Source organism: Mustela nigripes, chromosome 12 (assembly GCF_022355385.1).
Source record: "Mustela nigripes isolate SB6536 chromosome 12, MUSNIG.SB6536, whole genome shotgun sequence".
Taxonomy (NCBI): Eukaryota; Metazoa; Chordata; class Mammalia; order Carnivora; family Mustelidae; genus Mustela; species Mustela nigripes.
The window spans coordinates 149,344,145-149,352,247 of NC_081568.1; the positions used below are offsets into that span (position 1 = coordinate 149,344,145).

At 40.2% G+C, this 8,103-nt stretch overlaps 1 pseudogene; it reads left to right on the top strand.

Moving 5' to 3' along the window:
- The first annotated feature begins 364 nt into the window (after positions 1–364).
- On the top strand, positions 365–890 carry LOC132027635 (adenosine deaminase domain-containing protein 2-like; annotated as a pseudogene).
- The last annotated feature ends 7,213 nt before the right edge of the window (positions 891–8,103 follow it).

Sequence of the window (8,103 nt, forward strand, 5' to 3'; positions counted from 1 at the left end):
AAAACAACACAACAGTCACTGTAAAGTCCCTCAAAAGTTAAATTTATAGGAGATAGTTAATAGCTCAATTAAAAGTTGGGAGAGGAGAAAAAGATGCCAGCAGAACAGGAGGATCTTAGACTAGTTGCATTCCCCAAAATGCAACTAGGTGACTATCAAATCATCCTAAAACCCCATAAATCTACTTGAAGACTGACAGAACAAACTCCACAATTAAAGGGAGAGGCAAGGCCACACCCGGGGAGGTAGGAGGTGTGGAAATGTGGTTTAGGGGAGAACTGATCATAGGTGCTGCTGAGGGGAGTGAGTCATGATCATGGAGAAAGGTGATAGAGAAAGAGAAAGAGAGAGGTGCATAAAGGGAATGCACAAGGATAATATTTCCCCAAAGTCCAGAATAGGCCCAGAGTCCCTCTAAACCTCCAGCAAGCCTCCACTTGCTCCTCTGAGTGTAGAGAACATCCTAACCCATAAGCAGCACTGTGTGGCTGTGGTCAGCACCAGCTTTGCCTGTTTGGTGGACAAGACCTCACCATACCAGGTCTGTAAGGGTACTGTGGCTGCCATCATCCCAGAGAAAGAGGCCACAGGCACCAGTGGCCATGCCAAGAAGATCTGGGAGCTGGTGGCACTGGGTACAGGCAGCAGCAGCTGTGTTGCCTGGCTGGAGTTCTCCAGTTGGCAGCTCCACAACTGCCATGGGCTGGTTGTCACCTGCCAGGCCCTGCTCAGGTTCTTGTTCCAGCAGCTCCTTTTGGTGACACAGGTGGCCTAAAGGCAAGGAATGGTTAGTACTGGTCCCCCAGCCTAAGGCTGGCCCCCTCTTTGTTCTCAAGCCTCAAATCTTTCTATACCTCTACATCAGCAACAACTTCAAGAGAAGTTCATGACATCTACTGCTCACTGCCCTCTAAGGACAGCCTCCTGCTCTGCCCACTGTCCTGCCTGTAGGTTAGTAGGCTTGGCTAGGGTAGAGCCTGGAGAACACTGCCCTGCTCCCGGAGAGAAGGTAGGCAAACAACCGAGGGGTAGATAGTGTGAAAACAAAAGCAGGCCAACACCAAGACATATTGTAATTAAATTTGCAAAAAATAGTCATACAAACTGTGGGTTTTGGAAGGGAGGGGTTGGGGGGGATGAGTGATGGGTATTATGGAAGGCATGTATTGCATGGAACACTGGCTGTGGTGCATAAATAATGAATCTTGGATCACTGAAAAAATAAAATAAAATTTTTAAAAATCTTAAAAACAGTAAGACAAAAGGAGTCCTTAACTTATTAGGGACGACCCATAAGGCTAGCTGGAGATTTTTCAACAGATAGTTGGTAAGTCAGAAGGGACTGGCATGATATATTCCAAGTGCTGAATGGATAAAATCTGCAGCCAGAAATTATCCAGGAACGATATTATTCAGGATGTCTTTTCTCCAGGAAAGACATCATTCAGAATAAAAGGAGAAGTAAGGACACACAAAAACTAAAAGAGTTCATGACTACTAAACAGCCCTTTACGGAGCATTAAAGGGTACTACTCCTTGAGTGGAAAGGAAAGACCAAAAGTGACAAAGAAAGGATCAGAGAACTCTCCAGAAACAATGATAAAACAAGTAATAAAATGGCAATAAATGCATATCTATAAAAAATTACTTTGAATGTAAATGGACTAAACACTCAAAATACACAGGGTGTCAGATGGATAAGAAAACAAAACAAAAACCAAAACAAACAAAAAAGACCCAACTATAGAGCACTGATAAGATACCTATTTGAGATATGAAGATACCTGCACATTGAAAGTGAAGAGATGCAGAAATATTTATCACAAAAATGGATGTCAAAAGAAAGCTGGAGTAGCAATACTTATATTAGACAAACTAGACTTTAAAACAGACTAACAAAAGACAAAGAAGGACATGGTATCATAATAAAGGGGACAGTCCAACAAGATCCAACAACTGTAAATATTTATGCACCCAACATGGGAGCAACCAAATATATAAAACACTTAATAACAAATATAAAGGAACCCATTGATAGTAATACAGTAACAGTAGGGGACTTTAATACCTCACTTACATCAGCGGACAGATCACCTAAACAGAACATCAACAAGGAAGCAACAGCTTTAAATGACACACTGGCCTTGACAAATATACTCAGAATATTCCATCCTACAACACATTCTTTTCAAGGTTACATGGGATAATATCCAAAACAGATCACATATTAGGTTACAATTCAGGCCTCAACAAACACAAAAAGACTGAAATCATATTTCTGACCACAACATTATGAAGCAAGAGCCAATCACAAGAAAAATCTGGAAAGACCAAAAATGCATGGAGATCAAATAACATGTGACTAAATTGGATCAACTAGGAAATCAAACAACAAATAAAAAAATACATGGAAACATGAACATGAAAACACAAGAGTCCAAAATCTTTGGGGTCAAGCAAAAGCAATTCTCAGAGCAATACAACCTTACTGAAGAAGAAAATCTCAAATAAACAACCTAAACTCGAACCGAAAGGAGCTAAAAAGCCAAATGAAGCCTAAAACCAAGACGATGAAGGAAATAATAAATATTAAAGCAGAGATAAACAATATAGAAATTATAAAAACAATAGAAGAGATAAGTGAGAACAGGAGTGCACCCAAATAAATAAAATGACATATGAGAGAACAGAAATAAAAACCAACACCTCAGAAATACAATTATGAGAATATTATGAAAAACTATATGCCAACTAATTGTACCACCTCTAAGAAACTGATAAATTCTTAGAAATGATCAAAACTGAAACAGAAAGTAATAGAAAACTTGAACAGATTGATAATCAGCAAATAAATTGAATTAATACTTAAAAAAGGACTCCCCAAAGCAAAAATCCAAGGCGAGATGGCTTCACACACAAATTCTGCCAAACATTTAGGACAAATTAAAACCTCTTCTTGTCAAACCATTAAAATAAATAAATAAATAAATAAAGAAAGAAAGAAAGAAAGAAAGAAAAGGAAAACTTTCAAATTAATTCTATGAAGCCAGCATTACCCTGATACTAAAATCAGATAAAGACTCCACAAAAAAAAAAAAAAAAGAGAACTACAAGCCAATATCCCTGATAAACATGGATGCAAAAATTCTCAATAAAATTCTAGCAAACCAAATCCAACAATACATTAAAAAACATTGTTCACTGTGATCAAGTAGGATTTATTCCTGGCCTGCAAGGGCAATTCAATATTCACAAATCAATGATACACCACATTCATTAAAGAAAGGATAAGAACCATATGATCACAATGAAGTATCACTTCACACTAGTCAGAAAGGCTAAAATTAACAACACAGGAAACAACAGATATTGGTGAGGATGCAGAGGAAGGGAATTCTCCTGCACCATTGGTGGGAATGCAGAATGCTGCAGCCACTCTAGAAAACAGTATGGAGGTTCCTCAAAAGTTAAAAGAGAGCTACCCTATGATCTAGCAATTGCACTACTAAGTATTTACCCAAAGGATACAAAAATATAGATTCAAAGGGGTAATTCACCCTGATGTTCATAGCCATGTTATCTACAATAGCTAAACTACAGAAGGGCTGAAATGTCCTTCAACTGATGAATGGATAAAGAAGATGTGGTGTATATAAATGGTAGAATGAATATTACTTAGCCTCAAAAAGAAGGAAATCTTTCTATTTGTAGTGATGTGGATGGAACTAGAGGGTATTATGCAAAGTGAAATAAGTCAGTCAGAGAAAGACCAGTACCATATGATGTCACTCATATGTGGAATTTAAGAAATAATACACATAAACATATGGGAAGGGGGGGGGGGAAGGGAGAGGGAAACAAACCATAAGAAACTCCTAAAGATAGAGAACAAACTGAGGGCTGTTTGAGGAAGGTGGGAGGGGGATGGGCTAGGTGGATGATGGGTATTCGGGAGGGCACTTACCGTGTTGAGTGCTGGGTGTTATATGTAAGTGATGAATCACTGAATTCTACTCCTGAAACAATACTGCACTGTATGTTAACTAACTAGAATTTAAATAAAAATCTGAATAAAAAAATAAAAGAGCTGTATGATCATTTCAGTAGATGCAGAAAAAGCATTTGACAAAGTACAACATCGATTCAAGATAAAAACCCTCAACAAAGTAGGTTTAGAGGGAACATACCTCAACATAATAAAAACCATATATGAAAATTCCATAGCTAATATCATCATCAGTGGAGAAAAGCTGTAAGTTTTTCCTCTATGGTTAGGAATAAGGATATCTGCCATCTTAGTGCTGTTATTTGATATATTAATAGAAGTCCTCACCAGAGCAATCAGACAACAAAAATAAATAAAAGGCATCCAAATCAGCAAGAAAGATGTCAAACTTCCAATATTTGCAGATGAGATGATACTATATCTAGAAAACTGGAAAGACTCCACCAAAATATTATTAGAACTGATAAATTCCGTAAATTCAAAGGACAGAAAATTAACATAGAGAAATCTGTTGCATTTCTATATATCAATAATGTAGCAGCAGAAAAAGAAATTAAAGCTTCAATCCCATTTACAATTACACCAAAAACAATTAAGATACCTAGGAATAAAACTAACCAAAGAGGTAATAGACCTGTTCTCTGAAAACTATAAACACTGTTGAAAGAAACTGAAGATGACATTAACAAGTGGAATGACATTCCATGCTCAGGGATTGGAAGAACAAATGTTTTTAAAATGTTTATACTCCCCAAAGCAATCTACACATTTAATGCAGTCTTATCAAAATACCACCAGCATTTTTCATAGAACTAGAATAAATAATCCTAAAATTTGTGTGGAAACAGAAAAGAGTCTCAATAGCCAAAGCAATCTTGAAAAAGAAAAGCAAAGGTGAGGGCACCGGGTGGCTCACCCAGGGCTAAAGCCTCTGCCCTCAGCTCAGGTCATGATCAGGTCCTGGAATTGAGCCCCACATTGGGCTCTCTGCTCAGCAGGGAGCCTGCTTCCTCCTCTCTCTCTCTCTGTCCACCTCTCTGCCTACTTGTGATCTCTGTCTGTCAAAAAAAAAAAAAAAAAAAAAAAAAAAGGGTGCCTGGGTGGCTCAGTGTGTTAAAGCCTTTGCCTTCAGCTCAGGTCATAATCCCAGTATCCTGGGATGGAGCCCCGCCTTGGGCTCTCTGCTCAGCAGGGAGCCCGTTTCCTCCTCTCTCTCTGCCTACTTGTGATCTCTGTCAAATAAATAAATAAATAAAATCTTAAAAAAAAAAAAAAAGACAAAGAAGTAAAGCTAGAGTCATCACAATTCCAGACTTCAAAGCCTATTACAAAACTGTGGTGATCAAAACAGAATGGTGCTGGTACACAAATAGACAGATCAATGGACCAGAATAGAAAACCCACAAATGAATCTACAACCAGTCAATCAATTTTTGACAAAGCAGGGAAAATAACCAATGGGAAAAAGACAATTATTTTTCCCCCCAACAAATTGTGTTGGGAAACTGGACAGCAACATGCAAAAAATGAAACTGGACCACTTTCTTAACACCATACACAAAAACAAACACAAAATGGATGAAAAACCTACACGTGAGGCAGGAAACCATTCAAATCCTAGAGGAGAACCCAGGCAAAAGCCTCACTGACATTGCCCATAGTAACACGAGGGAAGGAAAAGCAAAAACAAACTATTGGAACTTCATGAAAATAATAAGCTTCTGCACAGTGAAGGAGTCAACCAACAAAACTAAAAAGCAACCACAGAATGGGGTGAGATATTTGCATGTTATCTGGTAAAGGGTTAATAACTAAAATATATAAAGAAGTCATGAAACTTAGAGATAAGAAGGTGGAGAATGGTGAGCCTGAGCTTTTCTCCTCCCTCAAACACAGCTAGAGAAATATCAAATCATTCTGAACACCCAAGAAATTGACTAGAAGCCTTAGAGAACATAGGTGTATGTCTACAAACTGGAAAAATGACATGTGGAAGGTAGGAGCTGCAGAGAGTTGATTTGTGGGAGAGATTCTGGGGTGCTTCCCAGGGGGCGGAATGGCCAGAGAGGAGGAGAGAGAGAGAAAGCACTTAAAAAAAAAAATGAAAACATGTGCAAGGGAACGCACAAGAAAACAATTCCCTAAAACCACTGATGGGAGGAAAAAGGTAAGATTTACAATCCCACCAAATTTATATATACAGTTGAGTGCAGAGTCTGAATCTTTGGAGGTCTGAGCATTGCCAGGTTTGCTCCTGGGGAACTGAATGGTGCTCCCGTGGAAGACCAGGGTGGAGCCCCAGTACTGGGCAGTCTGAGGCTCTCCAGGGTCCTATGGGGAGTAGTTGTTTCCCTGCTTGGAGTGCATTTGGTAGAAGTGATAGGGCCTGTCTGTGGGCAAAGGACCCTGCTGGCTTATCAAGCTGCCCAGCTTATCAGACAACAATGCTGCTGTCTGAGGGCAGCAGTCCCTGGTGCAGGCTGTGTGTTGTCATTTACCGTAAACTGTGAACTGCTGCACAGACTTGCCACTGTCTTCAGGGACAAGGTGGCACTGGGCACAGTACAGGGAGAGCGTCCCCCAGAGGATCAGTGTTGGCCCATGCTGTGGGGGTCCTTGTAATGTGGGGTTTTCAAACACAGATGTGGGTGAGATCAAACACAGAAGACCTGTGCCATTTGGTAGGCAGACAGTTTGGACCCAGGGTGAAGGTGGGGATCTGACAGAAATAAGAGACATAGGAGGGGTCATTGTCTGCACATATTGAGGGCTTACTGAGGAGGGGTGACCCTCAATTCCTGCTCCAGAGACAAGAAAATGGGGCAAAGCCATTGTTTCCTAGCGCCTCACCTCAGTGAGCTAAACAGTGCCACCAAGTGGAGAACAGAGCAGCTACACCAAGCCCTGACCCCCTGTACCTTGCAGGCACTTGTGTACTATGGCAATTCCACCTGAGAATCAGAGCAGCAGGCCCCTCCCCCACAGCCCCCAGAAGACAGGAACAGACCCCACCCACACCAAGTCTATTGATCAGAGAGTGCTACAAAGCTTCAGTTCTACAGGGAAACAGAATCTAGAGTCCACTGAGTTTTTAAAAATTCGGATTTGTTTTGTTTTGTTTTGTTTTTTGTTGTTATTTTTGGATACAGAAAGAACAGTTTTATTTCATACATTAAAAATTCTTTTTCTCTTCCTTTTTCTTCTACCTTTTTTCTATGAACTTTCTTTTTATTTAAATTTCTTATTTCTTTATAAACATATAATGTATTTTTAGCCCCAGGGGTATAGGTCTGTGAATCGCCAGGTTTGCATACTTCACAGCACTCACCACAACACACACCCCACCCCAATGTCCATAAGCCCACCACCCTCTCCTGACCTCCCTCTCCCCCACCGCAACCCTCAGTTTGTTTTGTGATATTAAGAGTCTTTTATGGTTTGTCTCCCTCCCGATCCCATCTTGTTTCATTTATTCTTTTCCTACCCCCCAAGCCCCCAATGTTGCATCTCCACTTCGTCATATCAGGGAGATCATATGATGGTTGTCTTTCTCCAATTGACTTATTTCGCTAAGCCTAATGCCCTCTAGTTCCATCCATGTCGTCACAAATGGCAAGATTTTATTTCTTTTGATGGCTGCATAGTATTCCATTGTATCTATATACCACCTTTTCTTTATCCATTCATCTGTGGATGGAAATCTAGGTTCTTTCCATAGTTTGGCTATTGTAGACATTGCTGCTATAAACATTCGGGTGCACGTGCCCCTTCGGATCACTACGTTTGTACCTTTAGGGTAAATACCCAGTAGTGCAATTGCTGGGTCGTAAGGTAGGTCTATTTTCAACTTTTTGAGGAACCTCTCTGTTTTCCAGACCGGTTGCACCAGCCTACATTACCACCAACAGTGTAGGAGGGTACCCCTTTCTCCACATCCTCACCAGCATCTGTCATTTCCTGACTTGTTAATTTTAGCCATTCTGACTGGTGAGAGGTGGTGTCTCATTGTGGTTTTGGTTTGTATTTCCCTGATGCCGAGTGACATGGAGCACTTTTTCATGTGTCTGTTGGCCATCTGGATGTCTTCTGCAAAGAAG